Source organism: Heptranchias perlo, chromosome 31, assembly GCF_035084215.1.
Source record: "Heptranchias perlo isolate sHepPer1 chromosome 31, sHepPer1.hap1, whole genome shotgun sequence".
Lineage (NCBI taxonomy): Eukaryota > Metazoa > Chordata > Chondrichthyes > Hexanchiformes > Hexanchidae > Heptranchias > Heptranchias perlo.
This window is the reverse complement of record NC_090355.1, coordinates 12,863,715-12,887,577: the sequence shown is the minus strand read 5'-3', so window position 1 is coordinate 12,887,577 and position 23,863 is coordinate 12,863,715.

Below are 23,863 nucleotides of genomic sequence, written 5' to 3'. Positions count from 1 at the left end.
TAAGCAGCAAGTTGTTATGATCTGGAATGCGCTGCCTGAAAGGGTGGTGAAAGCAGATTCAATAGTAACTTTCAAAAGGGAATTGGATAAATACTTGAAGGGAAAAAAATTGCAGGACTATGGGGAAACAGCGGGGGTGTGAGACTAATTGGATAGCTCTTTCAAAGAGCCGGCACAGGCACAATGGGCCGAATGGCCTCCTTCTGTGCACCATGATTCTATGTTCGATGGTAAAATATCCAACAGCAAGACAATCTCATAATATGCAAAGACATCTTATAATGGGGAGAAAAACAGAATTGATTTTTTAAACAGAATTGAATTGTAGTTCTGAGATTTTCTGATTCAGTGTCCTTGGAGTTTATGTCAGGAAATTGCGCATTCTCAGCCCCTGATTTTTCCCCATTACTTTTAATTGAGCTAAGGCATGCAGTTCCCTAATATACACTCTCAGTGTGTGAAGGAAGCACAAAAGCAGAAAATCTCCACTACAATACACAATGCACAATACAATCACTGGCATGATGTAACAATGGCTTTATTATAGATTAAGTGCAAAATAACCCGTTTATAAGAATATTTTTCGACAAAGCTTAAAGAAATAAAAATGAAGATGAATGGTGTTTGAAAAGTTAGGAAAACAACTGAAGAAAAATAAACTAAAGAAGTGACATAATTTATTTTTGATGGAGCTTTAAATGTACTAGAAAACAGATTATCAAACAAACAAATGTCAAGAAAGCTCAGCCCCACTTGTCACATTTGGCAACATCAGTGTTTAACAAAGATTATATCCACCCAGTGTATTGTTATCCTGCTTATACTGCAGATAAAACTCTTCTTGCTTCCTGGACTGAATCCAGTACAATACTATTAGACCATTGGATGGGATGGTGTTGACCTAGTTTGTGCCAGAGTCCATCATCTGCAACGTCACAGAGACATGGCAGGGCTATTATTCTTCCATAAGGTTATGGCCTGAACAGCGCCACAAGAGTTGCTTGCACTTAAGCCAGAGCTTCATGCTTGTGCCAGGAGCTGCCACAGCTGTTCCTCGACATTTTGCATCGGTCCAAAAAAGTCCAAATATGACGCTGCTTCTCCTGTTTGTGGAAATCCCTGGAACTGGTAGCAACACCTAAAAATTAGCACGGAAAGTTCAAATGCAGATTTGACAATCTGCTGTCAAAGCAAGGTGGCTGGACCCATGAGAAGGCTCTGGGCATCTATCTTTGCAGCAAATCCTCCAGATCTTTTATATTCTCCGCAACTACCAGCCAATGTCAATTGTGAAGATATCAGTCTTCATTACAGTTACCTTTAGCTGCATTCTGTTCTACCACTCCATATGTAAAATAAACTGAAAATGATATGAGATATATTAAAAGACAAAAGAAACTTTTGGGAAATAGCAGTGCAAATCCTTTAAGGAAATGGCAGCGCAAATTTCCAAAGGCACAATACATCTCTCCACACTTACATGCTATGATTTTGTGTATTCTGTCATAAGTTTCCAAACATAAATGTAGATTGTGACCATGTGTATCTGTGATTTGAGCCATTGCAAAAGGTAGAGTTAAAAATTACATTTTGAAACAAAAATAATACAACTGACAGTCCAGTGAGATTGGGAAGAAACCAATTTCCAGACATCTAATTCTTGTTATTGGAGGAGGTTAATAGCACAAATTATACTTGGTTGATGTTATAGCATTTCAAATATATGCCAACTTAAATAACTAGCAAAAGCTGACCAACAGCTTCAGAAAAGGAAACAGACTGAAAAGTGCAGTGGAACGTGGGCTTGGCATAACTTGAGCTGCAGGTAATATCCAATTATTACAAGAGAAAAAAAGCCAAAATATACAAAAGAACATTTTGCAGCAACGTGATTTAGAAATTACTGAAGGAGGATATGGGGGCTGAAGGAATGAGATTTATTTTTTAGGGGTATTACATTGCACTGCCCGAGGGGGCGGTGGAGGCAGATTCAATCATGGCCTTCAAAAGGGAACTGGATAAGTACTTGAAAGGAAAAAATCTGCAGGGCTAAGGAGATAGGACGGAGGAGTGGGACTATCTGGGTTTCTCTTGCATAGAGCCGGCGCGGACTCAATGGGCCGAATGGCCTCCTTCCATGCTGTAACTTTTCTATGATTCTATGATTACATGACACCCACCATCCAAGAAAAACTTTGATATTGTTTCAACACTTTATTTGGTGCCTTTTCCAGGATAATGGAGCCTAAGGTAATTCTGGCTTTCAAGTCAAAAAGAATTTCTCCTGGAAGAGATACAGATCATTCAAATTTGAAAATATAAGTAGGTGTGGGGTCCCTCAATATAACATTGCAGGACCCAGTTCCTTCCATTGGGAATCCATCCTAAGATACATCATGTTAATTTTATCCTCAGCGATTTCAACCTTCACAAATTCTCTCTCTCGCCCAGCTTCACTGCCCTTCGGTCCTCAGTCAATCCACATCAACTCTCCTACCCACAACCACTGTCACCCCATTGACCTTGGATTACACATGGTTTCATGACCTCTGAGGTCTTTGTCACTGACAAGGCATTTTGAGCACTTCCTCATTTCCCAGCTATCTTCATCCCCTCTCTGCTCACAACATGTCTCCCACCACCCTTATTTCCAGAATTGTCATCATAGAATTATACAAATTACAGCAGAGAGCAGGTAGTCTGTCACAGTGCTAGCTCTTCAACTGCTCTAATCCCATTTCCATTCCCTTTCCTTGTACCCTTTAATAATTTTCCTTGTGAAATCCTTATGCAATTCCCTTTTAAAAGATGTTATTGTCTTTAGCTCAGTAACCTACTGTGGTAAAGCATTTCACATTCTAAAAGAACCTCCATGCAAAAATATTTGTGTGAAACAATTTAGTCTAACTTCCTCCTCAGCAGTTCTAGTGATATTCCAGATTCTATACCAATGTCTGACATCAGGTTGTGGATGAAGTAGAATTTCTTCCAGAATTGTCAAAACTAAAGCTTTCTTGTTCAGTCTGTCGGAAACTACAGCCCCAGCTTCAGATTCTACCCTCTTCCTAGATGCCAACTCAATATCAACCTGGTGATGGTACTAAAAAGTCCTGAGCTGAGTTCTAAACTCCACTATCTCCAATCCATTTCTAAAACAATTACAGTCTCCACATTACTGTGATCTAACTGCCACTGTGACTCTCATCCATACTTTCATTGTTTCTAGACTTAAGCTTTCCATCACCTTACTTGGTGGCCTTGCAAACTCCACCTTATAATAACTTCAACTCATCCAGAACTCCACTGACCACATCATTTCCCTCACAATATTCTGTTCTCCCATCACCCCAATTATTGCCAATCTCCATTGGCTTCCTGTTCCTCAGTGCATTGATTTTAAAATCCTTGTGCTGTTCTTTAAATTCCTCCATAGCCTTGCCCCTTCCTATTGCTGCAAACGCCTTCAGTTCCTGCCCACACTCCGCTCCTCCAACTCTGGTCCACTGCATAGCGACCCCTCTCTTTGTTCTACTATTGATGTCAGAGCCTCCAGGCATCTTGCCCCACATTCTGGAAATCCCTCCCATAGAACATTTTATTATGTCCCTCTCCACCTTCAGAAGCCTCCTTAAAATCCACCTTTTTGCATTTTCGACCACCTCCCCAAACCTCCCCCTCTTGCCTGATTTTGGCTCGCAATTGTGAAGTACCTTGGAAAGTAGCACAATGTTAAAGGTGCTATATAAATGCAAGTTGTTGTTATTGGTATTGAATTGAAACACTCCCCTGCAACAATCCTAACTGGCGTTGTGCATTCTACATTTACAAAGCAAACTGGCTCACTGTTGCATTCATGGAAAATAAAATCAGGTGGAATTGTGCCAGCTCCCCAGACAAATTTCACCCCTTTGGTGTCTCCCTTTGGGCTAACCATTTAAAATAACACTGTATGGCATGATGTACAACGTTATTTTAAATGTCTAGCCAAGTTTAGCTGAACTGGTGGTCTTTGAGAGAACGAGACAACACTTTCCATTCTTTAGGCTGGCTCCATTCTGGTGAAACCATCAGTTTCTGAAGCACTCACTATTCTAAGAGATGCATAGTTGCTGTTCAATGAGTACACGGTATGGCATTTTGGCAATGTGTCTCCTTCAGGCAAGAGAAAGATATGCCAAGACTTGTCAGGCCATAGTTTAAAGGCTGCAGCCATACAATAATATAGGGTAATTACAGGCAGGTATATCAGTAAGACCACACCCAGCAGAACACCCAGGTGGGCTGAAGACCAGTCAGATATGTTTGTTTATATGTTTTCATTTGATTTCTTCTGCAATAAAGACATGGTCTGTTTATCTTGTCCTTCTGTCAGCATCTTCATAGCTTGGTATCTGGAGGAAAATAGATGCCAGTTGCTCGATAGGTTATTCTTGTTGTTATTATCAAGTTTTGTCGTGAACGAAATTTTATTTTCAGTGGAAGATGTGGCGTGCGAGACAATTGTGATTGATTAGCTGGGATTGTTTACATTCTTTTTCTTGATGAACAGAAAGGTGGAAGCAATCTGACTCCAGTCAACTTGGCCCATTTAAGTTGCACTTCAGCTATCACAGATTAACCTTATAACATGCTCTCAAAAATGCTCCACCTCTACAAATACGTCTATGTGGTTTTCAGAAATGTCAGTTTCAGTGCTACAAAGTGCAGACTTTGAGATTAAGGATAATGACCAGTTTGGGTGTTATTGCTATCATCTAACTGTATTCATTTGAATACTTTAGCCATGTGATACAGTAGAGAGAACTAAAAGAAATCAATGAGTATTCTTTAATATTTTAATTTTCTACTGTATTTATTCATTTATATGATGAAATTATCTTCCCCACTCTCTTTAGAATAATATAAATCTCTCATTTAAAAAATATTGGGTAAGTATATAGCACAAACTCATGAGTAAAATTAGTTCCAATTACATTTTGGGACTCTACTTTTTTGTGGTCATACTACAAAGCAATGTCATTTGGGGGTCATCGAGATGGAGGTCAGTTGGAGCAATTCAAACATTTTGTTACTCTGGGGGTGAAATTCAACTTCATCAAAAGTCTGTCAAGAGGAAAATCGGGCGGAGTATACAATGGTCGGCCGATCCACTACTGCCAGTCTTGTGCTCCCTCTGTGTACTTAGACTCGGTATCAAGGATTCCCAGGACAGGCACAGCGTAGTCGGATGAAGAGTAATGCTCTCTCTGCTCTGGTCCAACAACATATCTTAGTCACATCTTCAAGAGTACCGATTATGTACCAGGATGAGTCCTTGTTATGTGCAAATTGTTTGCATGTTTCCCTACATTACAACACTGACCACATTTCAAAAAGTACTTCATTAGCTGTAAAGCGCTTTAGGACGTCCTGTGGTCGTGAAAGGCACTATATGAATGCAAGTTCTTTCTTTTCTTTCTTTCTGTTTCCCATATAATATTTTTATGATATCTCTGAGTCCGATTACCAGATCAGTGCTAATTTGAGGGCAGTTTGTACTGTGAGGCCATATCCACTAGGAACTGGGGGGAGCCTAGCCAAGCCCATTTTTTGCAGCCAGGTCTGAGGGTAAAAGGCTCACTGTAGCAGCAAGTCCTTCTGATTCTACTTATTTTCCTCTTATAATGTTCAGTATATTCAGAAGATGCATATATCTGCACTTTGTCCAATATGGATCTTGTCTTATTTACACTATTCCGCTTCCTATGTGGGATTGCAAAACCATGACTGACGTCATCAGTTTTGGGTCCAAAGTACAGAAATAATTGTTCATTAGTGCTAACCTGCTTAGATGCAGACAGGAAATTAGGTGCCGTTTTGCTGTCATTTAAGCAGTGACTAACCAAACTAATCAGGTTTCAAGATGACATACTTGAGTTTATCATACACACCCCTCATTAGCAATTACTGTATTATGCAAGAGTGAATGGGCTGCTCAATTTCATTTACTTTCCTACAATAGTACAAGCAAGGGGCTGAAAAGGAGCAAGGCCAGAGTCGGGAGGGGGTCTGGGCAACTACCCTTCCTCATGGTGAGGAGACACCAGCTTTCCCGGCTCCGTGGGACTGGTATAGAAGTGCGCCTGCCTGTCCCGTGCAAATTAGGTGTTCTTCTGGTGACTCTACAAACTCCAATGGGGTCAACACTGGAGGGTAACCACCAGGATCATGTCCCGAGGAATTTCAGGGTAAAATATTTAGTTCCAAGTTAACTTTTTGATACATTGTCAGGATGGGTGTTCCCATGCACCTGCTGCCCTTGTCCTTCTAGGTAGTGGAGGTTGAGGCTTTGAGAGGTGCTGCCATAGAAGCCTTGGTAAGTTGCTGCAGTGCGTCCTGTAGATAATACACACTGAAACCACGGTATGCCAGTGGTGGAGGGAGCTATTTCTACAAATTCTAATAGAGGATCGAACAGTAAAGCATATTTGGCTACACCTCCGGGAAATTCCTCGGCGCTGCTCCTGCTCCGCCTGTGTTACTTCACTGGATTTGCAGCGGGAATTCTGCTTACGTATGCAAATAGGGTTTCCTCAGCACTTCCAGTGAAGTAACAGCGGAACAGGAGCAGGTCCGAGGAATTTCACGGCTTTAGTTCTTGATTAGATTTTGAAAATGCATAGACTCTTCTGAGGAAAGATTCTACGACCTGTAGAAGGTTCAGAGATTTGTGCTACACATTTGGGAACAGCATAAGGAATATTGGTAGATCTGTCGGGGGAATGGGGTTGGCAAAAACATTGACAGTAAGACCAAGGATAAGCTTCCTTAATAGACACTATATGGCACCTGTATAGATTTTGAATTACTTCTCTTAACTTCCTCCCCTTAGTGTCTTCATCACTGGTGTGGGTTATGAGATACCCATATGATGATTTATTTTTATTTTGGCCCAAGGGAGCATCCTCTTTACTACAGATTGTTGAAACAACCCTCAAAGCTGTTCTATGGTTTCTATAATTGCTGGAGCCTTTCATAACAAGTTACACACCTCCATTTTGGTTGCAAGGGCATAACTTACATAACTTCACCTTCTCCAAGTCGGTGAATATTTCGTACTGCTGATACCACACAAACAACAGCATTATTGGAAGAATAAAAACTGTTTTCATTTGCATCCCTGGTACCGAGATAAGGTGGCTGCTCTCAATTGTAGGGTTTCACACTATAAGCAAAGTCAAGAAAAACAGCAATTCACGTGTAATATAAACAGCAACTAGAGTCACCCTTACTCTCTGTTGGGAGCCATGAAAATACACACACACCCATGCACAAATCCAAGGCAAACAACATCAAATACCAATAAGATTTGTCATCACTCTCTATTAACTAACCACAAAATTAATGGGGAACACGTGTGCAAGAGCTAGCTCCATTCTCTGTCTTACTTTTTAATACCTGTATGCTTTTCCTGAAAGTTCATTTAAGTATTCATCAGGTGAGAGGTCCATAGTGTTTACAAAGTCCTGCCTTCACCAGCATTGGAAAATTGTGGATGTTCACAGTAGACCTTCATGATGGTGATTGGATGTTTTGGATTGCCTCCATGATAGTCATTAAGCCAGACTTGATTAAATTTTAAAGGCTGTTTCACTGACTGCATCGAATATTGTTAAAGGTCCAGTAATCCTGTTCAGAAAGCATCTAATGACCGAATTGGTGAGAACTCCAGTAAAATCCATTTCCAAGGAGATGAGGTTACCATGACTGCAGAAATGTCAGATCCATTCCCCTGCCACAAGAACAGATGTGGCCTAACAGGAATGGTCTTGTTTCTCAATAACACTATGAGGAATAGAAAGAATGGACTATTCCATGACCCCTGGAAAAATGCACCTGGAATTGTTCCATTCGCGGTCAGTATCATGTGTGGAAAATGGAGAGTTGACCTCATCAGGTTCAGCGAGGTTAGTTCATTTTAATAATTACCACATGCACCTTGCATGTTTCCCACAAGTGCAGGAAGAACAATTGCTAAAAGTGATGGGAATGAGATAAGCAGCAATTCTTAAATTGATGCTCAACGGTCTGCTCCCTCGCAGACTGCTGGTCATCGACAAATTGGGGTATGGCAGGAGGATACGTGGATGAGATGTCTCCCTCAGGGGACTGAGGAAGAGGCAGATAATGGAAATAAACAGCCAGCCAGCACAGGGGGCCGAAATACCCCCTGCTGGGTTCTCATCACACAGCGCAACAGCTGTGTCAGGAGGCATCCATTTAAGAGCAGCAGGTTGCGACCTCATTTACCCTACCCACTGTGGTAGCACTTAGAAAGAGCATGAGAACTGGTAGAAGATGCCTCACACCAAAGGCAAGCACTGGGGAAGCGGACAGTAAGAGGCAGATTTTCAACTTGCTGCTTGGACTGGGCTTGTGGATTGTCCACCTGTTGTGGAATGGAAATGAAAATCAGGTTTTTTCTATAATGAGCAGCTAATCTGCAAAGCCATTTTTAGCTTTTGGTGTCAAGTCGAAAACCTACCCCTAAGATTAGATACACTAAATTGTACTTAGGAAGTAAAGTGGTAGACCGTAGTGCATACACTCATTCTTAGAAAGGGCATATTAATATGATATTAATATTAGTAGAATATAGGTAGGCATGGCAGTAGATACTGTGCTGATTAGGTAGAACATATTATTTATGGGGCCAGTGTATTATGATGAATACCATAGGACTGTTCATGCAAAAGCCCTTTTACAGATTTAAGTGAAATCCTGTCAATCAATGATTAATATACCAGCCTTCCTGGATGAACGTCATCCTCACCCATTTCTTCTTCTGTTCCTCCTCCTCTGCCAAGGCTTCAGGCTGCCCCTTCTAGACCTGTTGTTGATGGTTTCCCCATTCTGAATAACAAATAATGCAATAATAATAAACTGATTTTCGTACGCTTAAGATTCAAAATTCTGGAGACCAGGAAGCCATTTCAAATGGGCGATCAGCACTAAAGGAACGAGCTATAGTTATAATCAATCGCACACACACACACACACTCTGTGCAGCCTCCAAAAATGTTTCTACTGCAAAATTCAGTGCTTTGTAAACCATGCGCATGGGCCTCTTTGCACATGCTCTCTCGGTCGGGAGGGGAGGACTGAAATTTCCCAATGTGCACTCGGAGCACTGAAGCTTTGTTTCAATATTTGTGGTCTCTATTTTAAAATCAAAATGTGTCTGTTGTGATTGTTGTGTTTAAGTATAAAATGCAAAATTATCTCAATATTTCTGCAATCCTTAGACCTTACTATTGGTAGATTTTGTACTTCTGCACACGAATGAATGCGTAAATGTACAGATAAATAAATAAAGCATTGGAAAGTCCCCATTTCCTTTCTGATTGGTTTATTTATTTTGGCATGTGGTTAGCATCGACCAAATTGCAAAGGCAAAAACAGAAAGTAGATGTGAGAGTTCCCTGCCAACTTAAACTTCAGTCTCTGCAATCTCCTACCATCACTGTCACCCCTTGTGACTCCACTGGCCAACCCACTCTCTCGTGCCTTGAGCCCAGCCTGCCTTCCCATCCTGGCTTGCCTCTCACCAGCTCCCTCCACGTTCACGTATGTTGCCCACGACTCTCCTGCCCTAGTCTGCCTCCTTACAACTCCACATCTCTCCTGACTCTGCCCTCCTGATCTCATCCATCAGCACTGTCTCGCCTCACACTCACTGCCTCAGTGCCTTAGGCCAGCCTCCTTCCTCCATGTCCTGCATCCAGGAGCAATGCTGCAGGAGATCCACTAGTCAGCTTTTTAGTTACCACATTACTAATAAATGTAGAAACACGCTTAAGTGAAGTGATCAAGTCAGAATGGAATTTAAATATTATTTAAATTAACAAATGTAGAGAACTTGGCCAAAAACCAGAATTGAGTCTGAATCTTTTCTACTTGATTACGAGTTGAACAAATAAATAAGTTTCATTGTTTCAGACAGCTTGGCCTCGATTTTGACATCCCCCTGCCACCCCCGATGAATGGAGAGGGTTGGAATGGGGGTTAAAATATTGGGATCGAGCAAGCCGATCCCAATCCAGTCCCATTCCCGCGTATTTGAAATTTTACAAACACAAATCAGGCCATCGACAAGGCTCCAACAAAAGGCAGGTGGGGGCCTAATTAACATTCAACAGTCGTGGCCCGATGACATCATTGGCACTGCGACTGATATTTAACTATAGGTGAGGGGGAAGCCAACGCTGTCGGTTGACCGGCAACAGATCCGACTGCCTGAGGTAAGAACTGAGGATTAGCTCATTTTAGCACTCCTTGTGGGCCAGGAAGAGCAGGAGTGCTCCCCCCAGGCCTCATAAGGAAGCCTTCGGCCCCCACCTTAGCCACGATCGCGGCGGAGCTTCTGCCTCCACCCCGAGCACCCGGATCACCTTCTGGAGCCTTTCCCCCAACTACTGACTGCCGGAGACCATCCCCAGGAGCCTGCCCAAAATTATTCAAATGAGGCAAAGTCAGGGCCTCCATGTCCCCAGCCATGCCGGATTCTTCCCCCGCCACCGGGCAACCCTGCACCCGCTCCACCTCCCTGTTAATATCGGGGCCTTTGTGCCAGCTTCTTAAATTTGGGAACTGTTTTGGTCATTAACATTTGTTTACTGCTTTTCTGGAAACAGCTGTCCATTATTGATTTTTATTTATTGTGTGGGACCTTAAGGAGGGTTAACTTCCATAGGCTCTTGTGGATTGTCCCAGTTTAACTGGATAGTGAATCACTTATCATCCTATTCCTGAGATCAGATTAACGACGAGTCACGAGATTTCAAGGCAGGTTATATCATTTACTTGGCTCAGTCAATTGTTGCTGGATGAACAGTTACTGGCCTGGGCGTATTCACCTTTGTTTTACGTCTTTGTTTTTTCTTCTAATGAGAAATTGCTTCCAGGACCAATTTTAATTCAGGGAAAGGGCAAATTTGCCATATTGAGGGGTTCCAACACTGACCCCTGGTGGATATTTCTCCAGTTTCTGCCACAACTCCGTATTTTCTGTCTTGTAACCAACTTCCAGTCTATTCTGACACAGCCCCTTTAATACACTTGGGCCAAAAATCTGTGGTGGTTTCACCGGGAGACCTGTGGAACCACCCAAGAAAATGGCAGACACCTGGTTGCACTGGATCTCTGCCATTTCTAGGAGTTTCTGACATTCCTTGTAAGGGCTGAAACATCTGCACTCTCTTTACAAGGCAACTGGCATTGGGAGAGGGAGGGTGGGGGAGATGTTGCCAGGAGTGGGGACTCCCTATGCCTGGAATTACCACCAGACTGGCTCATTCAGCAGTCAACGCATGTCTACAGTACACTGAGTGAATTGAGGTGTGCCAGCCTCCCGATAGGCAAAATTGGGCCCCACTGACTTAGTCCAGAATGAGGAAGTGGTCTGGACCCCCAAAGAAAGTGCAGAATCTTTTGTAAAATAAAACAGATCAGCTTGTTAATTCACGAGAGTGAATGGGACATGGCCAGGGTTCGGGACACAGGCTTGGGCAACCCAACTCCCCTCCAATAGTGGACAGGCACCTGTATTTTCTATCCACATGGGACAGGCAGATGGTGGAGAGGCATCTGTCTGCCCCATAAAAATGGGTGCCCTTCCACTGACCCTGCAGGTCTGCACTGGAGGGCAGCAGTGGGAGCAATCGCCTCAGTTACTGTCATCGGGAGGAGGTATGTAGCCAGGGGTGGGGGTTCCTTATGCCAGGAGTTCCCTCTAGCCTAGCTCATGTCAGTACACCGAGTGAATTGAGTTGTACTGGCCTCCCAAGGACGAAATTGGGCCCCACTAATTTAGTCCTGGATTGTGACCCAATCTCAGGGCCCGTGTGCCTTCATTTTATCAATAATCCGAAGTGACAACTTTTCAAAATCCATTTGCAAAATATCACTGCATTTCCTTTACCAATATATTCCATTATTTCCTGTATGGACGTTCGTCTGTAGGTACCTGGTTTATCCCTTTTTCCCTTCTTGAACAAAGGTCTTGCATTGGCAACCCTCCAGTCCGCTGACACAAGATTGTAGATCAGAATTTCCTCATATTTTTCTCTGACTTTCCCTTGTATTCTAAGGCGCTTGTCACGAGGGCCCAGTGCGTTTCCCACTTTGAGTTCCATCAGCTGTTTTAGTGATAGGAACAGTGATAGGAGTTCAGGTAGCAAAAGTAAGTCTGTTCTATCCAATGGGTTTTTGAGTAAAGCAAAATATAATTTGTGGCTCGGGTTAGAGTTAAAAGCTTCATATTAAGTCAAAGCTGAGTCACAACAAACAAATGTGCTAATAGGTTTGTAATTAAAATAACTATGTGAATATTGACAGCACTGTGTCGGCCAATGAGTTGGAGGCAGGGCTGAACTTACAGCAAACAGAGTCTACTTTACACCAGAGTGTCCCGATAATAGCAGGATTATTTCTTCAGCAAAATGCAGCGAGTGGAGGATAATTATATAATGCAAATTATGTGCGTAAAATCAATCCCACTCACTTGTAGCGGTGATTCCAGGCGTGATTGACGGGGGAATTACCCAATCATCTCCATTTTGGCAGGACTGGTGGTGTCACTATACGCAGCCTTAAAAAAAAGATACAGAAAATCCTGTGCTCTCTGAGGGGAGCCGTACTCACAGGAAGCACAGTTTGTGAAGAATTGGAACTACAATGTTGTAGCCCTATCTCCAGTCACAGGGAGCGATAATTCCAATCATGTTGTGAAATCAAAACAATTTTTTTTATATAAAACTACTAACTTGCCAGTAGCTTTACCCGGATTGTGTAGATGAATATAAGATTATTTTATACACAAGATGGTGTCGGAATTGGGCAAAGGACTTCAGAAACTCTCTTCAGAGTACCACCTACCAGTTAAAGCCTCCAACAACATCATTACAGGAAACTATTTACATACGAGATTTCCATTCTAAATGTTATGTAGGCAGTTTCAATGTTAAAAGTTGACATAAAAATGTGACAAAAGATTACGACAACAGGAACTTGGACAGGAAGTACATGCATGCACAAAAAATGTTCATAATCTATATAAACAGCCATAATTTGTCAAAATATTAAAAATCTGGGTTTTCCAATTGGCGTTATTTTGTAATAAATGGCACTAAAATAACAGCAATCAGAAAATCCATGCTTAAGTGTTACCTTAGAATAAAAATTCTGCTGCGCTGGGGCATGTCAGCAGAGCAAGTTGCAAAATAGCCCCTGATCTTGTGTCCATTAAAGCTAAAGGTCATGAGCTGGGAGTGTACAATTTGCAGATATATTCTCATGGTGCAGAAGTATTTTTAACCCATTGTTGTATGTTTCAACAAAACACATTTTAACTCATATTTTACAATCTAAAAAAGCACTCTACATTTTAAAAAAGTAACTCTCTAATTTTTAATGCTTTCCAAATGAAAACATTCCTTAAAAGTTTGATGGAAAGCTGTTGATATTTTGGGCGTATTGTATCTAGTTTTACTGTGCTGATTTTCTTAAGTACATTAGAGGGAAGAATCCTTCTGCTCACTATGTATGGTGATTGCATTTATAAACATTTCCTCTGTTCGTTCGAATCATAGACTCTTACAACACTGAAGGAGGCCATTGCATCTATGCTGGTTCTTTGAATAAGCTATCCAATTAGTCCAACTCCCTCTGCTCTTTCCCCATAGGCCTGCAAATGTTTCCTTTGCAAATATATATCCAATTCAATTATTGTTAACAAAATGACAAAATACTTTTTACAACCTGCTTACAATTTTGCTAGCAGTAACAAAAACAGACAAAACCTTAGCAAACATACTTAAAGTGTGACCACGCATAGTGAGCAGGAGAATTGGTCCCCCCGTGATAGCAAAAGAACAAGGGTGCAGGTCAGATGTCACACAAATTTGATGCTGGTGGTTGCTTGGAAAGAACTGGAGAAATTGTGAGGTAGCTATAATGGGGACAAGTCACAAATTTCCTAGTGTATAATACAATGTTAAGGAAATGATAAACAGGAGACGTCACATCTAAAAGGTAGGTACACTCTATTTGTATACTCACATGTCTCTTTGCAATCTTTATCTTCGCCGCTAGTTGGAGATTGTCACGGGGTAACTTTGAGTCACCATTATGTGTTCTTAGTAATTGAAAAGCAATTCCCGGGAAAGTGAAAGAAAAAGCTTGGGAAATGACGGTTAACTACCCAGTGCCAGAAAAAATAAGATAAAGACCAACCAGCTCTAAATATCAGGTGAAACCAAAATAAAATGTAAAAAGCAACATATATATTGAATTAAGCAGAGGGGGGCGGAGGGGGGGAAGCTTCCAAACTCTTTGCCAAAGTAAATGAGTCATCCTGTTACTTCAGGGCCCCATTCTGTGGTAGCCCCTTGGGCATATTACTGGAAAATTATAACCTTTCTGGGACACACAGATAGGCAGTAGATAGTTTTTAGATTGACCTCTTTGCTGCATTAACATCAGCAAACTCTGAATTTAACATCAACCTTCAGTGTGCCTCTTGATTCCAGAGGCAGAAAACATGCTGTGTGTGTTTACAATATAGGTCAGCTCGTAGGATTAAATAAAAATGTTTGCAAATTGATTTCTTTTTTTAAAAAAAGCACATAATAGATAAACAGTATTGCAATGTGATGCATGGCATGACATCAAAATAACATTCAGAGCCGTTCCATTAATCAGGTATTTGAGTTAAATTTCTAGAACAAGTTTTATAAACACTGGCAGAAAACTCCCCCAACGGCCTACGAGGGAAAGACACTGCCTGGTACTGTACTGAACTAGATACACCGAAGGGTTCCAGATTCTGTGGCTGGTCCATGCTGAGTTTCCAGAGTCTCAAGCTAAGACAGCAATTAGCATATGGCAGCCAGGGCTCCAATGCTTGATTGCTATCCAGCGACTCTCGCTGGAAACTGCGTGGTGTATGAACACTGGGCTCCGCTGCAATGCCTGCCACAGTCAAATAGCCTGCCAACATTTGCCATCCAAGGCTCACACGTGAGGAATGGCGACTTGGGCAAGGTACCAAGGCTGCAGATGTCTGTGGAAATTGCATCCTGCCAAGAGTCAATACCATGGAAAATATTTAAAAAGCGGCAATAAATAAAATACATATTTCTATACAAAAGGAGGTAGCATTACTAATAGTTGGAGAGGGTAGTACACAAGGTTGCACTGCCCGAATATATAAAGTCAGCATTGATGGGCCTGATGGACTTTTCTCATCTTTATTTTCGTATACTCAGGAGAGAAAAAAACAGAATGTATAGGTCCGTGACATAAATGTGCGCCTGTTCAAAGAACCATCAGAGATTGTGAACATTAGAGAATATTGCTGGCGATATCTGCCGGCAAACGCTTAATGGGGTAGAAATTCGTCTCAGGCTGTTATCGCGTCAGTCGTCCATTACACACCCCGCCCGATATTCAATTCGATTATAGTCAACGGAGCTGAATATCATGTGCGTAACAGGTGGCCCATGCGATGCCGCCGTTCTGTGTCCCCTGCCCAAACGACAAATTTCTACCCCAATGCGTTCCTACGGTATCCTATTGCCCACGACGTTAATGGATGCATCAACCAGTTTAAAATGAAAGGGGTTAACAGCGGTATTGAAAGAGCAGACAAAGTAATGTCATGCAGATGTGTTGAACATTTGTCTGCTGGAATCGCCACCAGTAAGTTTCAGCCTATCAGGTAAAAATAACATCGACATAATTTAAGTCTAAACATCGTACTTTAGCGATATGCAACTGTCGTGAAGAAAAAAATCTACCACATAAGCCTAACCAAAATATAGTCCCAAAATATTTCATTGAACTCCAAAGCTGACAAGAATGGAACCGCATGCCATAAAATTAGCTCTATGTGCTGTTAGTAATCACGGTCAGTATTCCCAGTTACCCTACATTTTAAGGTTGAAGAGACTACAAAGTTACAGTACATTGGTGTCCTACTTCAGGCAGCAGGGTTGGGGAATGCTACAGTGCAAAGAGACTCCAAAGTTACTTTGGTATCAGACCCCTGGAATGATAGACTTTCAACACTTGTATCTTCGTTGCCTTTCTGCAATTGCTCATCTTATTTCAGCGCTCTCTGAATTTATTGTATATTCTATGAAAATAATGATTTTCATAACCACCATCACAATGAGCTGTGGTTTTTGGAAAGCACTTTTCTCTGAAAAGAGCAGAGCCAGAGAAGGAATTACAGTGCAGCGAAAACCTTTTACCATCGCAACACGGTCTTTCCCTTATTGATCGAGGTAGAGGGTTTAATCTTTGGCCTTGAGTTTTTGCTTTGGGCAGGAATTTGGAGCAGGGATATAGCCAGAGTTGAGATCCTGTGGCTATCAACAGACTTTCTCACTGCCAATAGGAAGCTAATGAATAAGAGGGAGGTTTGTGGAACTATTCACCTGCTGCTTGATTAGCAGCTTTTATAAGTCCCGGCAGAAATGAAGTTAGCTAGCTTTCACACCACTTATTAAAAAAATTATTAAGCCCCTCTTTTGATGGACAAGGCCTGCACGCAGCAAAAAAAAAAGAAAGAACTTGCCTTTCCTTACCTCAGGAAATCCCAAAGTGCTTTACAACCAAAGAAGTGTAGTCACTGTTGTGATGTAGGAAACGCAGCAGCCAAATTGTGCACAGCAAAGTCCCACAAACAGCAATGTGATAATGACTTGATTATCGGTTTTAGTGGCATTGGTCGAGGGACAAATATTTGCCAGGACACCAGGAGAACTCCCCTGCTCTTCTTTGGAATAGTGACATGGGATCTTTTACATCAACCTGAGAGGGCTAACGGGGCCTCGGTTTAACATCTCATCCGAAAGACGGTACTATTTAGAAATTGTGTGTTCAGCTGGTATTCAGGAGGGAAACTTTGTGAGCACTCTGTGTTGGAAATGAAAACATTCCATCAGTAGATTTCAATATATATACACGGTGAAAGCAGAAATTGGCAAAATTGAGAAATGGATATACCACTGGCACGGCTGACCATCCAAAGCAAAATCCATGTATGCGAAATGACTCCAGCGAGTTAATGTCCTGCCCGCCAATGCCAGCAGGAGGTCTTCAGCGATCTTAACCAACAGGCCTCATTTAGATGTTGCCAGTTCTTTTTGCATCTGGAACAGGTAGGAAGAGGGTGTAGAGCAGCTGCCAGCTGCCGCAGATCAAACAGACTCTGGCCACCTTCTAGCTTCCAGGCAAACAGCGGGGAGGGGGTTTCGGGAGGGTCCGTGGGCTAGAAGGGGAGGGAATTCGGTCAAAGGGAGGCCAGGACCTTTCTTGTGGGACCTAGAGGAGCAATCTGTGGACTCAATCTGTGCAATCAACATCCTGGGGGTCACCATTGATCAGAAACTTAACTGGACCAGCCATATAAATACTGTGGCTACAAGAGCAGGTCAGAGGCTGGGTATTCTGCGGCGAGTGACTCATCTCCTGACTCTCCAAAGCCTTTCCACCATCTACAAGGCACAAGTCAGGAGTGTGATGGAATACTCTCCACTTGCCTGGATGAGTGCGGCTCCAACAACACTCAAGAAGCTCGACACCATCCAGGACAAAGCAGCCCACTTGATTGGCACCCCATCCACCACCCTAAACATTCACTCCCTTCACCACCAGCGCACAGTGGCTGCAGTGTGTACCATCCACAGGATGCACTGCAGCAACTCGCCAAGTGACAGCACCTCCCAAACCTGCAACCTCTACCACCTAGAAGGACAAGAGCAGCAGGCACATGGGAACAACACCACCTGCACGTTCCCCTCCAAGTCACACACCATCCCGACTTGGAAATATATCACCATTCCTTCATCGTCGCTGGGTCAAAATCCTGGAACTCCCTTCCTAACAGCACTGTGGGAGAACCTTCACCACACGGACTGCAGCGGTTCAAGAAGGCGGCTCACTACCACCTTCTCAAGAGCCAGCGACACCCACATCCCATGAATGAATTAAAAAAAAGCTTCCCCGCTCAGGCCCAGGTTAAAATGTAATCGGGGTCCTCTTGAAGTAATAGGACCGCAATTTGTATAAATTCATAAGCCCCCCGACCACGCCTGCTTTAGACTGGTACCTCAGACCCCTGCAGAACCCTACAGATTACGTTGGCAGGCCGAGGGAAATGGGCGAGTTCCAAGTGGGCAAATAACCTGCTTAGCTTTAAATGCTGACCTGCCCAGTTTCTGCTGGGTGGGTAGGATTAAAATCAACACCCAGCTATCTCACCCAAGAGGCTCTTGTAAGAGCTTAGACAGTGAGTAGGCTATTTGACCATCGCAGTTGAGTGTGCGACTTTCAACAGTCTGGAGGACAATCCGTGTCTGATTGAGAGCAGCTAACTCCGTGCATACAACTCATGGAACCTAGTAGCCTTCCTGGTAAGGGAGGCTCAATACGACACTGTCATATGCACTTCTCACTGAGCCATCTGGGCAGCTCTTTGTTTCTTTTTAATGTAAAATATTTCAAGCTGAAAATGCCCTCCAAATTTTAAATGTTATTTACATTCAGCGATCCATGCTGCTCAATAATATAGTGCATTCAGACGCACGGGTTCGGCAGTTTAGAGAATTTTATGGTGTGCCTATGTTAGGAAGGAGTCTACTTTCACAAAACGTACAGGTTTAATTGTATGAAGCAAATAGGATTGTCGCCTGTTGAGTTTGGAGTGAGCAGTCTGGACATTTCAAAAATATATAAACTGGATACCACAGCTTTCCAAAAAGCTTTACCAGTGAGGAGCTTCACCAGTGAGGATGATGCATATCAAAAAATCATGGGTGTGCACTCCCCATCCATTTACTTTAGGAATGGGAAAGGCCCTCTGCTGGTAGTGCACATTCGAAAAATTGGTCCTCAAAGGTCTAAATAATAAAAATAAGTCCATCCATGTCCGTCTCTAGTGATTCAGAAGCATTAGTTATTAATATTAACATCTGCAATGAATTTTCATCAGCAAAAAACACCAGAGAACAAGATATGATTCAACCTTCTGTTGTGCCTCTAACCTGTTCCTTGTGGTTTTGCATGTGACATAAGGTGGTAAGGCTTGTATTAATACCACCAGCTGCTGATGTGTGAATCTGGTAGGTGTTGGCTGTGGCTCAGTGGTAGCACTCTTCCCTAGGAGTCCTTAAGGGTGTGGGTTTGAGCCCCACTCCAGGGACCTAAGGACATAATCCAGGCTGAAACTTCAGTGCAATACTGAGGGAGTGCTGCACTATCTGAGGTGCCGTCTTTCGCATGAGATGTTAAACCAAGCCTGCACACTCAGGTGGATGTAAAAGATCACATGGCACTATTCGAAGATGTACTGGTCAAACAAGCACCTAAAAAACAAGTGATCTGGTCATTTATTTTGTTGCTGTTTATGGGACCTGATAGTGTGCAAATCATCTGCTGCGTTTCCTACATTACAACAGTGACTACACTTCAAAAGTACTTCATTGGCTGTAAAGTGCTTTAGGGCATCCCAAGGTCGTGAAAGGCTTTATATAAATGCAAGTCTTTCTTTTTTCTTTTGGTAGGAAGTAAATTTGTCAAATTCACAAAGGCAACTTGGAAGACCTGACAAAAAAAAGTATTTGAATTCTTACAGTACTTTTATATTGGGTTAAATGTGGGCCAGTGGTGCCTGCTGAATGAGACCTACCTGGCAGGAGCCAGGAGCACTAACCCAGCACTTAACCCAATGTAAGAGCAGCTTAAGAATTCAAATGCATTGAGCCTGCAGTTAGCATGAGGAACATTTTGCTCATGTATACCATTTACTAATTAAACTACTTTATTGGCAGTCTAATGCAGTGAAAATCGTATGTACAAGCAAACATGAGGTGAAAACAATTAGCCTGAGGAAACACAACATGCTTATAACAAGCCATTCAAAAGAAATCTTCTGAATTTACTTCCATGTACATTTTACAGTCCATTTTCCTGAAAGTTTAGTTTACACTTTAAGGGATTTCATTCTCCCTGTTCGTTCACTAGTTAATGCATTTAAGTAAAGTTCCTTTATGCACTATTTTAATGTAGTGGTTAACCCATTCATCTTAAATGTTCTAATCGCTACATTAAAGTAGAGCACAAAAGAATTTGATGCAGACATTACAGCCAGTGTGCCACCAAGGGAAATTAAACCCCAAAATAGTTATTCTTGAATCCTCACAGATAGGCAAGGAGCACATGTTACAAAACTGTACAACTCTAGTCCATGATTTTCCATCTACAAAGTTTAAGCACGGCCAAAGGTGGACAATTTTACGAATACCCTTCTGACAAGGTCCTGGAGGACAAAAGCAGAATTTTTCTCCCAAAGTCACCATGAGATCCCAGAATGTTATTTTGTTAACACAACTCAAGTGGTACATGCAAAAATAACGTACCTTCCAGTAAGAAGGAATTTGCATCTATACAGCACCTTTCACAACCTCCCAAAGCGCTTTACAACCATTGAAATACTTTAGAAGTGCAATCACAGTTGTAATATAGGAAACTCAGCAGCCAATTTGCGCACAGCAAGTTCCCACAAACAGCAATGTGATAATAACCAGGTAATCTGTTTTTAGTGATGTTGGTTGAGGGATAAATATTGGCCAGGATAATACAGACCGGAAAGAACTACCCCACTCATCTTCGAAATATTGCCATGGAATCATTTACGTCCACCTGAGAGGGCAGACGGGACCTCAATTTTAATTTCCTCATCCAAAAGACTGCACCTCCAACAGTGTAGCACTCCCTCAGTACTGCACTGTCAGCCTAGATTTTGCAAGCAAGTCCCTGGAGTGGGATTTGAACCTGTAACCTTCTAAATCAGAAGTGAGAGTGTTACCACTGAGCCATGGCTGACATCTGTAAACAGTCAGTCAGTTGAAAAACCAGACAGTGGCCGGGAATCTCCTCAGACCTGCTCTCGCTTCACCGTCACAACTTCACTGGAAAGGCAGCGAAATCCCGGTTTATGCATGTAAAAAATTCCCGGGTCATTAATTCAGTTCCGTATTCATCAGGATGGAATTCCCAGCTCACAGGAAATGAAATGGCTAATCAGATGCAAATACCCAACAGATTTTGAGATGACAGACGTTGAGTTCATTTATACTCCATTGGTCCCACATTCACTTCTTGTTTGGAGTCCCCATTCACACAGATACCTCCATAAGCTGATCTGAGCTCATGAAGATTCCTTTGCTGGTACTATCCTGATGTCATGAAGTTTGCGAACCAAACAGATAGATTTTGGAGGCATTAATATGATCCCAGCCAATGGAGCAATGATTATAGGGATTTGTAGAAGTATTTCCACCCTGGCCCTGCTGAACCTTGCCCTTGGGTCCCAAACTTCAGAAAATTGGATTTACACTGTGCTGTGTGATCTGCAGTTCTGAAACCACCAGCTACTGAATTAGGCAGTCAGAATTGGAGATCGCCTCTACCTGCCAATGACCCTGTTTATACACCAGGTATCATTTTGACTTTGGCTGATAATGTAAAACGGACGATATCGAATCAGCCACCCATTTTACATCTCTCCCGATTGTCATTTCTATTGAAGTCAATGGAATTGACAATCATGAGAGATTTGTAACGGGCAGCTGATCCGATATCACCCGTTTTACACTATCACCTAAAGTCGAAATTGCCCCCACCATCTTTAGCGTCCTTGTGAAGCAGTCCCACATTCGCAGCAGGTGTGCAATTGCAGCTTGTGCCCCTGCACAGAGTGAGTACAGAATAGGTATATCTTGTACATTAAAGAAACACAATTTAAGAAGCACTTTTCCAGACATTGGTTTGAATGTAGGTTGGGGAGGAGCACCTTTCTGGACTATACACAGTCTCATGGTTTTGCATTAATACTTGTACTCTGACGAGGACCACGATGGGAGTAGCAGGGTTTTTCTGGGCACACTGGAATCCCTGAGATATCTGGCAGCCCTGTGAGAGTCCCTAAATGTTCTGCTAAAGGATACAACACTTAATTAAAATAGTTGTAGACAGTAAGGCTGAGAGAAATTTGGCTGTGGAATTTGTAGGAGTCATTGTGCTTTAGTTGAGTGATAGCACACCATGTCATAAAAGAAAAAACCTTCAGTTTCTTTACCCCTCCCACTCCCCAAATCTCAGGCATTGTGACTTGAATCACTACTGTGAGAAGTTCCATGATTTTTGTTCAATAAATGTAAGTAAAATATTATTTATCAATATGTCAATAGCATAGTAACACTTTCAATTCTAACATTTCTGTTCCTGATTTAACAAAAAATGTTGGCGTACTCATTCTAATGGTTGGGAACCAGATTCCTATTCCACAGGCTTGGGTTCAAAACCAAGGCTGCCAACCGTAGCACATTACTAGAAATTAGATTTTATGAGCACATGGAGTGAGATGGATTACAACCCTATTTAAACATATAAAGATGTGTTTATTTTCAAAAGATTGAGATGTAAGGGGGTAACGTAACATATGCCAGCCTCATTCAAGCCTGCAATTCATAGCTTTGATTGCCATTCAAATTGGGCTTTGCTCTGAGGCCCATTTCTTGGATGGGTCAATAGATGAAGTAGCTCATGGTAGAGTGAATTCAACCTTAGGAGAAGGAAACAATGCCAGAGAACCTGTCCAACCCTGCAACATATGCTTTGTTTCAACCATACAAAATGGCATTGACAATAACTATATGGCATAGACTATTCCATGGCTTTGGCTTGGCATTTCTTCCAGCCAAAAACAATATGACACGAGAAAGCTTGCAATTGGGCACGTACTTTGAGGAAAATGACAACATATCAGTTGACAGTCTGCACTGCATGGAACTACAAAGGTATTTCTGTTTTTTATGAATGTACTTTGAACAGTGGTTTCACACATAACTGCACAGCAGAAAAGTCCTCTTATTTTTGGTGGATGGGAGAAAAGAGTGGAGGTTGTGCAATAGTCAGGATTGGGGATAGTTTAATTGGACTCTGAGGTGTATTCCCTGGGGGAGGGGGAACTGAAGACTAAACAAACTTGTCAGTTAACAAATAGCTGTCATACACAAACAATGGTTAAACAATTTTATCAGGAAAATCATGGTTCCAAATGTTGAAACAGGAAACTGGAGGGAAGGCAATAGTCTGGGCAATGTTTCATCCAATAGTTCAAAATGATTTACTTTTCTCGAACAATTTTTCTCTTGAACAATGGATTATTGGCCATATCTGGGACCAGATAAGGTTATCTTTTTCTTGAGTATAGAGCTTCCAATACAGGTCACAGGATTCTCTTCACACAGGTACAATAAAGAAGAGTAAAGGAAGCTGAATATTGTATTTGTCTGTAAGCTGACCACATCTTGATTCCATGAAAAAATCACTTATTGGGATCCTTCAAATCCCTAGTCTTGTCAACTTGTTCATTCTCATTCCAGGTCATCGGGTAAACGCTGCTAAATTGGAATCTTTTATTAGGTCTTTAATGTTAGGAGCTCCTTTTACATGGAAACCAAAGCCAATGAAACTCCAGGGAGCAATACTCTCACCAAGGGTGGAAGAAGTTTCCAAGCTTAACTGTGGCTTTATTAAAGAATAATAGGCTTAGAACCAATATGGGAATTACCAGGCTCTCTCTGAGGGAGAGCTGACTCCATAAAAATAGCTAAATCTGAAATATGAAGCTCTAGAATCAGGGGACAACAGCTCAAGCTTAGGAGAAGAAAGGTATACAGAGAGTATAAATTGAATTACTTTACACAAAGACTCGTGAGTGTATAAAACAGAGTTCCCAGTGAGGTAGTAGAGC